Genomic DNA, 10,151 nt, shown 5'->3' with positions numbered 1-10,151 from the left:
GTCAATTCGAACAAAATGAATAAGATTTATAAGCACTACATTGTGATTAAGGATGCAAGAGTCAAACTACAATCAATTTGGCATTTTACTTGTTTCACAGAAAAAATTATGAGGCCTGGTACTCTAGGTTTATTCCCTCACACTTATAGGCCCACAATTAGTACATATCAAATAAAGTGCATCTTTTTCCAAAACAATAATATCGTTTTCACAAATCACAAGGTTATAAGCGGCTTCTTGGATCTCAACAGAAGTCTGAAATCCAACAAAACACAAGACAAATACTAAAATAGAATAAAGCAACATTTTGGCAGGAAGCTTTAAAAACAAATGCAGAGAGACAGTTAGAATTGTTTTCATTCCCTCTTATTCAGTTTACCTTTATCCACCGATATAGGATGGGTCTGTTCTCATACCATCACCCAATGTGTATTTCATTGTCCATCAGCAATAATCTCACCCTCCACTGGAGGGGAAGACCTGTATGCCACAGTCACTTTACCCTCCCCCTTGCAGAAATGAATTACTATTTATCAGTATGTTCAGTTGTGCCATCAAGAACAAAAAAGGAGAACCTCTTTTCAAAAGGGTGGTTGTTCAAATTCTACAATGCACGGGGAAGAACAGGTAACTGTCCAGATAAATTATGAGCAGGAGTAAGTAAACAAATTTATTGATTTAATAGGCCATTTATTCCTTCAGTCAGACCACTGGTCTGAGGATAATAGCAGACATGGAAGACTATTAGAGGCAGCCCACTCTTATACCTTGGAACCTGAAAAGTGCAAACCACTGTCAGATTGGATTTCGAAGGATACCATCCTGATTAGCTTTAACAGTAGCAATTGTCATCAAAAGACCAGAATAAGTGTCCACCACAGTGAGGAGGTACTGGAATTGCTTCTGTAAAGAAAGGGGACTTACATTATCTATTTGCCAAATATGAACAGGAACACACCCATGGCAAATGGAGCCAAGGATAATTTTAAAAGCTATCAGTCCTTAATTTCTAAACATTGCCCACAATTCCCTACTTCTGTACGAGCCATATCGGTGGGAACAAATAACCCCCACTGTCTAGACCACTCCATAACTCTCTGTACCCCAGAATGATCAGAAGACTCATGGGCCCATTGAGCAAGTGATTTGAGGCTGAGGCCTAATGTCACCATGCGTGTTAACACAAGTGAATTTGTCAGCAATATTGTTAAATCTTGTCATCGACGAATCATCTTTCAAATGGCTATTGACATGGTAAACTGCAATAGTAACAGGTGATGATTGGTTCCAAATGTAAAGGGGATTTCTTCTTTTCTTTGTTACTGTGTACGTAATCAAAATGGCTTCTTTGTTTTATTAAAAGCAGGAATACTTCTTTGTTGTGAGAGAGTGCTGGAAGCTGGTTTGGGTTAAAATTTACTGATAATGAGAATTGTATTCCTTTGTAAACCAATTGGGATTAATGTTCTTTCTTCTGAGTCTCTAAGCTATTGTTGGCGGGCTTTTGGGGAGATCGGCGCGAGGGGCTGAGAGAGAGAGGACACGACACTGTAAACTGGGTGAGGAACGGACCCCGGGGGGGGTCCGAGGCCAGGAAGTACCCCGAGGAGAGGAGATGAAAATAGATGTGCTTGGTTGACCACTTCAGGTGGTCCTGAGCTGCAAGTCGAGGAGTTTGGAGGGGATCGAATGGTGGCCAGAAGACTTCAGTAATTGAGCTCCAACAGTTGCGCACGAAATGGTTTGGACTTTGATAAGTTTGGCACCTTTTCTTTATTTTTTTTCCCTTCATATATACTGTATCGTTATTAATCACTTAGTTATAGTAACCTTTATAACTTGTACTCATTTAATCGCATATGGTGTACTGTCTGTTTTGGGCGAGGCGGGGACATCACACAGCATCCACACCAGCTGATTACCCAGTTTGGTGGGGCCGAAGGCTGCTCCCTCTAGACAAGAACAAGCTGAGTGAGCCTGAGGCGACCCAGGGGGGTTACACAAATATCCCTCCATAAATCGACCCTCCCCATAACGGATATCCCATATAGGTATTAGATGCAGGTTCCACAAGATCAACTAGATAGCAAGTCCATCAGCAACAGTCCAAGAATTGGTATAAATATGAACTTCTTTGGCTTCATGCTTAATAACAGTATGCCTGACACAAGCTCTGCACATTGACAAGTCTCCTCAAACCCTCCTTCTTCAGGACTTGTTGGGTGAAAGGGTTAGAGGCAGCAGCTTTCCAATAACAATTACCATTTTTCCAATGGCAGAGTGGCATTGGTGAACCGGGCGTGTTGTTGCTGAGCAGAGTCAGAAGATCAAAGGGGTAGAGCAAAGAAGCGCTCAACCAGATGGTTTGAGATGTGCCTTTTTTAATGCAAAGAGTATCGTGAGCAAGGCTGTTGAACTTAGAGTGTGGATCAATACGTGGAACTATGATGTTGTGGCCTTTACAGAGACCTGTATGACTCAAGGGCAGGAATGGCTGCTGAGGGTACTAGGCTTTAGATGTTTCAAAAAGGACAGGGAGGGAGGCAAAAGAGTAGCGGGGATGGGGGTAGTGGCACTGCTAATCAGGGATAGTATCACGGCTGCAGAAAAACAGTAAGCCATGGAGGGATTGTCTACTGAGTCATTGTGGGTGGAAGTCAGAAACAGGAAGGGGACAATAACTCTACTGGGAGTTCTTTATAGTAACAGAGAGATCGAGGAGCAGATAGGGAGACAGATTCTGGAAGGGTGCAATAATAATAGAGTTGTTGTGATGGGTGATTTTAATTTTCCTAATATCAACTGGCATCTCCTCAGAGCAAGTGGGTTAGATGGGGTGGAGTTTGTTAGGTGTGTTCAGGAAGGTTTCCTGACACAATATGTAGATAAGCCAACTAAAGCAGAGGCTGTACTTGATCTGGTATTGGGAAATGAACCTGGTCAGGTGTCAGATCTCTCGGTGGGAGAGCATTCAGGAGATAGTGATCACAACTCTATTTCTGTTAGCTTAAGTCTAGGGTCGGATAGAAGCAGAAAATTTGGGAAAACATTTAATTAGAGTAGGGAGAAATAAGATGCTGTAAGGCAGGAACTTGGGAGCATAAATTGGGAGCAGATGTTCTCAGGGAAATGCACAGCAGAAATGTGGCAAAAGTTCAAGGAACATATGCATAGTGTCCCGCATAGGTATGTTCCATTGAGGCAGGCAAAGGATAGTAGGATAAAAGAACAATGGCGTACAAAAGATGTGGAAACTCTCGTAAGAAAAGAAAAGCTCATGAAAATTTCAAGAAACTAGGTACTGTTAGAGCTCTAGAAAATTAGAAGGATGTCAGGAAGGAGCTCAAGAATTAAATTAGGAGAGCTAGAAGGGACGATGAAAAGGCCTTGGTGAGCATGATTAAGGAAAACCCTAAGGTGTTCTACAAGCATGTGAAGAGCAAGAGGATGAACTGTGTGAGAATAGGACCAATCAGGAGTGAAAGTGGGAATGTGTGTGAAGCCGGAGGAGGTAGCGGAGGTACATAATGAACACTGCTTCAGTATTCTTCAAATAGCCAAGTGAAAAGGAGCTTGGCTATTTGGATGACTTAAAAAGGACTGAAAAGCTTGAGTGTACAGACATTAAGAAAGTCAAGCCAAGTAACTTTTTATTGTCATTTTGACTGTAACTGCTGATACAGTACACAGTAAAAACGAGACAACATTTTTCAGGACCATGCTGCTATATGAAACAGTAGAAAAACTACGCTGAAATATGTAAAAACAACACAGAAAAAAAATACACCAGACTACAGACCAACCTAGGACTGCATAAAGTGTACAAAACAGTGCAGGCATTACAATAAATAATAAGCAAGACAATAGAGAGCAGTAAGTTGGTGTCAGTCCAGGCTCTGGGTATTGAGGAATCTGATGGCTTTGGGGAAGAAACTGTTACATAGTCTGGTTGTGAGAGCCTGAATGCTTTGGTGCCTTTTCCCAGGTGGCAGGAGGGAGAAGAGTTTGTATGAGGGGTGCACAGGGTCCTTCATAATGCTGTTTGCTTTTTGGATGCAGTGTGTAGTGTAAATGTCTGTAATGGCGGGAAGAGAGACCCCGATGATCTTCTCAGCTGATCTCACTATCCACCTCAGGGTCTTGCGATCCGAGATGGTGCAATTTCCGAACCAGGCAGTGATCCAGCTGCTCAGGATGCTCTCAGTACATCCCCTGTAGAACGTGATGAGGATGGGACGTGGGAGATGGACCTTCCTCAGCCTTTGCAGAAAGTAGTGATGCTGCTGGGCTTTCTTTGCTATGGAGCTGGTGTTGAGGGACCAGATGAGATTCTCTGCCAGGTGAACACCAAGAACTTTGGTGTTCTTAACGATCTCTACCGAGGAGCCGTAGATGTTCAGCGGAGAGTGGTCGCTCCGTGCCTTCCTGAAGTCAACAACCATCTCTTTTGTTCACATTCAGAGATAGGTTGTTAGCTCTGCACCAGTCCATTAGCCGCTGCACCTACTCTCAGTATGCTGACTTGTTCTTGCTGATGAGACCCACCATGGTCGTGTCCTCTGTGAACTTGATGATGTGGTTCGAGATGTGTGTTGCAGCACAGTCACGGGTCAGCAGAGTGAACAGCACTGGACTGAGCACACAGCCCTGGGGGGCCCCCCGTGCTTAGTGTGATGGTGTTGGAGATGCTGCCTCTGATCCAGACTGACTGAGGTCTCCCAGTCAGGAACTCTAGTATCCAGTTGCAGAGGGAGGTGTTCAGGCCCAATAGGCTCAGCTTTCCAATCAGTTTCTGAGGGATGATTGTGTTGAATGCTGAACTGAAGTCTATGAACAGTATTTGGACATACATGTCTTTTTTGTCCAGGTAGGTTAGGGCCAGGTGGAGGGTGGAGGCAATGGCATCGTCTGTTGAAACATCTGTTGAAAGAATGAGGAATTTTTGAAAGGTATTAGGTTAGATAAGTCGTCAGGATCAGACGAGATTTAACCCAGGCTACCGGGGAAGCAAGGGAGAAGATTGCTGAGCCTCTGACAATGACAATTGTTTCATCAATAGGGATGGGAGAAGTATCCAAGGGTTGGAAAGTTGCAAATGTTGTTCCCTTGTCTAAGAAAGGAAGTAGAGATAATCCAGGTAATTATAGACCAGTGAGTCTGACTTCAGTGGTGGGAAAGTTGTTGGAGAAGATCCTGAGAGGCAGGATTTATGAGCATTTGGAGAGACATAATCTGATTAGGGATAAACACCATGGCTTTGTTAAGGGCAAGTCACTCCTTACAAACCTGATTGAATTCTTTGTGGATATAAAAAAATACATCGATGTAGAGTGGTGGATGTAGTGTATATGGATTTCAGTAAGGAATTCGATAAAGTTCCCCATGCAAGGCACATTCAGAGTGTAAGTAGGTATGGGATACAAGGAGACCTTGCTTTGGGGATCCAGAATTGGCTTGACCACAAAAGGCAAAGGGTGGTTGTTGATGGTTCGTATTCTGCATGGTGACCACTGATGTTCTGCAGGGATCTACTCTGGGACCCCTCCTCTTTGTGATTTTATAAAGGATCTGAATGAGGAAGTGGAAGAGTGGGTTAGTAAGTTTGTTGATGATACAAAAGTTGGAGGTGTTGAGGATAGTCTAGAGGGTTGTCAGAGGTTACAGCGGGACATCGATAAGATGTAGAACTGGGCTGAGAAGTACCAGATGGACTTCAACCCAGTTAAGTGTGAAGTGGTTATTTTAGTAGGTCAAATTTGAAGATAGAATATAATATTAATAGTAAGACTCTTGGCTGTGTGGAGGATCAGCAAGATCTTGGGGTCTGTGTCTATAGGACACTCAAAGCTGCTGCACAGATTGACAGTGTTGTTAAGAAGGTGTATGATGTGTTGGCCTTCATCAACCATGGGATTGCGCTCAAGAGCTGTGAGGTAATGTTACAGCTATATAAGATCTTAGACCCCACTTGGAGGACTGTGTTTGGTTCTGGTCAACTCATTACAGGAAGGATGTGGATGCTATAGAGAGAGTTCAGAGAAGATTTACAAACATGATGCCTGAATTGGAGAGTGTGCCTTATGAGAATAGGTTGAGTGAACTTGGCCTTTTCTCCTTAGAGTGACGGAGGATGAGAGGTGACCTTATAGAGTTGTATAAGATGATGAGAGGCATTGAGCGTGTGGATAGCTGGAGGCTTTTTCCCAGGGTTGAAATGGCTAACATGAGGAGGCATAGTTTTAAGGTGCTTGGTAGTAGGTACAAGGGGGATATCAGAGGTAAGTTTTTTATACAGAGAGTGGTGGGTGCGTGGAATGCACTGCCAGCGAAGGTGGTAGATTTAAATACAATAGCATCTTTTAAGAGACTCTTAGACAGGTACATGGAGCTTAGAAAAATAGAGGGATATGTGATAGGGAAATTTTAGGCAGCGTCTAGAGTAGGTTACATGGTTAGCACAGTATTGTGGGCTGAAGGGCCTGTAATATGCTGTATATTTTCTATGTTTTGATGTTCTATGAATGCCCCACAAAACAGGCAAGACATCGACCAGAGTATTCAGGTGTGGGTGACATGTGAGGTTACTCAGCATCAGCTCATGTATTTTACTCATTCCATCTGGTCCTTTTGATGCTCGGAGAATAATGCAGTATACCACTTTCACCTGACAATTGTACTCGGTTGTGCATTCCCTCCTTGTGGGTGAGCGTCAGAGATTACCCATCCCATAATGTGAACTTCAGGGTGGAGCGGGACCTGAGAATCTCCTATCAGTATTTCAGACTCAATCAAAGCCCAGTAGCAGTCCTGCTGCAGGGTCTCAGCCCAAAATGTCGACTGTACTCTTTTTCATAGATGCTGTCCGGCTTGCTGAGTTCTTCCAGCATTTTGTGCGTGTTGCTTGGATTTCCAGCATCTGCAGATTTACTCTTGTTTGTAGCAGGCAAGAAGTTGTTTCTCAAATGCAGTGTATCTGTTGGCATCATCAGAAAGCTGTTGGGACCATAAACCCAGACACATATTCCTTCGTCCATACTTCTGCTACAGGCTCTAGACAACCACATCATCTTCAGCAGGAACTTACAGTTCAGAGGGGAGGTCCTCTCGAACGAGAAGATGGGTAAGGTTGTGGTGATGTCCTCCTTTGCAATCAAAGGCTGATTGTTGCTCAGGGCCCTATACAAAACTAAATTTCTTTCTGGTCATAGTGTGCAAGGGTTCAAGGAGCACAGTCAAATGGGGTATGGGGTGCCACCAGTATCCCAGAAGGCCAGCAAAGCATTGGGCTTTTTGTTTTTTCACAGGATCTTATTTCTGAACTTATCAGGAATTATCCTAATGCCCTTAGTCCATTGTACTTCCAGAAAATGAACAGTTGTAGCTAGCTGGTCCCTATATTTATTGGGGTTAATTTTCCATCCCCTTGATCACATGTGATCAATCAAAGTATTAAAGACTTCAGAAACCTCCTGTACAGAGGATTCCCACAATGGCACATTATCTACTGTATAGAATGAGCTACATAAATACTGGGGGGTGGAACACATTCACACGAATCTTGTGTCACCACACTTTGGCAAACTGTAGAACTATGGCCATATTCTTCTGGAAGCCACGTAGAGGTGTACTGAAGCTCTTCCATGTAAAAGCATACTAATCTTGGGTCTGCTCAGCAATAGTGAAGCAGAGCACTAGCCATATCACTAACAGCAGAATAACTATTTGTCCTGCTAGAAACATGCTCAATCAGGGTCACAATGTCTGGTGACAGTCAGAATAATCCACTATCTAGGGTTCAATTTACCCAAGTTCAGATATAACCAGGGAATGTTCTGCTTTTTGGAATTAACATTACATTCTGGTGTAGGACAACCAGTCCCTTTGTCTGGACTATCGAATGCATCCTACCTGAGTCATAATCTTCATAGTATATTACATAAGGAACACCAGTAAGTACATCATCATTTTTTTCTTTCTCCTGCCCTGCCTTCAGCAGGGACAGAAACATTTCTTTTCTATTCAGATGGGAAGAGGGACTCTTTGATACTGACTGTTGAGGCACAGTTGTAGGCTGCTTTGGGGCATTCGTAGTTCCATCATCATACACTGTTATGTTTGTAACTGTAAAACATAAAACTAACTGAAAAAAAGGAAGTCTGGAATGCATGTATGTTAGTTTTGTTTTACTTTAGCAAGATTTGCACATATTATATGATGTGTACTTTTACATATAACCCATAATGAATTATTTAAACAATAAAGAATGCTTAATCAAACAATATATGTTCAATATTACTTAAATAATATTTAAATATTAAATACACAACACTCCTCCCTGTTTAGCTATAAACTCAAACTCAATATAAAATGCTTCTGAACCATATACATAATATACTATATCATGCACAGCAGAATAAATTACTATGAAGGGTTTCTAACCCTTGTGAGGGATAACGTCTTTCCTGATCAGGGAGGACACTCTGTCAGGTGAAACTTGTGGCCATGAAACAATCTCAGGTTCTGGGGCCATTTACATAATGGTTGCAGGAGTTGACTCTGGGATGGCAGGAAGTGGTTCTGACAGCTCTGGACACCTTTCATCTCCTTTCTTCTCCTAGATGCTCCTGGCATCTCCTAAGTCTGCTGGCATTCTGAATAATACAAGCCAAGCTGCTCGATCTGCTGATCTATCCCAGGCCACCAGACAAAGCTTCAAACCAACACTTTCATTTTGACTGTGTCTAGATGTTCGGCATGCAGTTCCATCAACACTTTAGCTCGCAGCTTGGATGGCACAGTCGCTCTCAATCCCCACATAACGCACTCTCCATCAAAGGCAAGTTCATCCTGGTGCTGATGAAAAGGGGGGGAACTGTGATTTCTGCTGCACATTCCAGCCATTTTGACTTGAGACAGTGTGAGGTCTTTTCTGGTTTCCCTTTGCATCATCTCTGTCATAATAGTGAGACTTTTGATCTGCGTTAGAGAGAATATGTAAAGAGGAATGTCCTCTTTTGTAATTTTTTTTCAGGCAATTGACAATAGACAGTAGGTGCAGGAGTAGGCCATTTGGCCCTTCTAGCCAGCACTGCCATTCACTGTGATCATGGCTGATCATACACAATCAGTACCCCGTTCCTGCCCTCTCCCCAGATCCCTTGACCCCGCTATCTATAAGAGCTCTATCTAACTCTCTCTTGAATGCATCCAGAGACTTGGCTTCCACTGCCTTCTGGGGCAGAGCATTCCACATATCCACCACTCTCTGGGTGAAAAAGTTTTTCCACATCTCTGTTCTAAATGGCCTACCCCTTATTCTTAAACTGTGGCCTCTAGTTCTGGACTCACCCATCAGCGGGAACATGCTTCCTGCCTCCAGTGTATTCAATCCCTTAATAATCTTATATGTTTCAATCAGATCCCCTCTCATCCTTCTAAGTTCCAGTGTATACAAGCCCAGTCGCTCCAATCTTTCAACATATGACAGTCCCGCCATTCCAGGAATTAACCTTGTGAACCTACACTGCACTCCCTCAATGGCAAGAATGTCCTTCCTCAAATTTGGAGACCAAAACTGCACACAATACTCCAGGTGGGGTCTCACCAGGGCCCTGTACAGCTGCAGACAGACCTCTTTACTCCTATACTCAATTCCTCTTGTTGTATAGGCATTTTCTTTTCTAAGGTAACTGGGACAGTCCATCAAATTTCCATGATTAGTCGTCATCTTGAATTTGATCTTGTAATTGTATCCTCCAAGAAACAGAGCCTATCTCTTCAGTCATGCTACTGCTGTTCTGTGGATTAAAAATGGAAGCCAATGATTGATGATCAGTAATGAGGGTAAACTCTCTCCAATGCAGGTACTGGTTGAAATGTTTCACATCCCAAACCAGACTCAAGTTCTCTCTGTCAATCTGTGCATAATTTTTCTCTGCAGAGGGTGGTGGTGGTGGCATCCGTCGGTCTCGAGAGACCATGGATCTGCTCCTGGAGTTTCCAGGGCGCAGGCCTGGGCAGGGTTGTATGGGAGACCGACAGTTGCCCAAGCTGCATGCCTTCCCCTCTCCACGCCAACGATGTTGTCCAAGGGAAGGGCACTAGGACCCATGCAGCTTGGCACCGGTGACGTTGCAGAGCAATGTGCTGTT

Source organism: Hypanus sabinus, chromosome 5, assembly GCF_030144855.1.
Source record: "Hypanus sabinus isolate sHypSab1 chromosome 5, sHypSab1.hap1, whole genome shotgun sequence".
Lineage (NCBI taxonomy): Eukaryota > Metazoa > Chordata > Chondrichthyes > Myliobatiformes > Dasyatidae > Hypanus > Hypanus sabinus.
The sequence above is the reverse complement of the archived record's forward strand: the minus strand, read 5'-3'. Positions refer to the sequence as shown.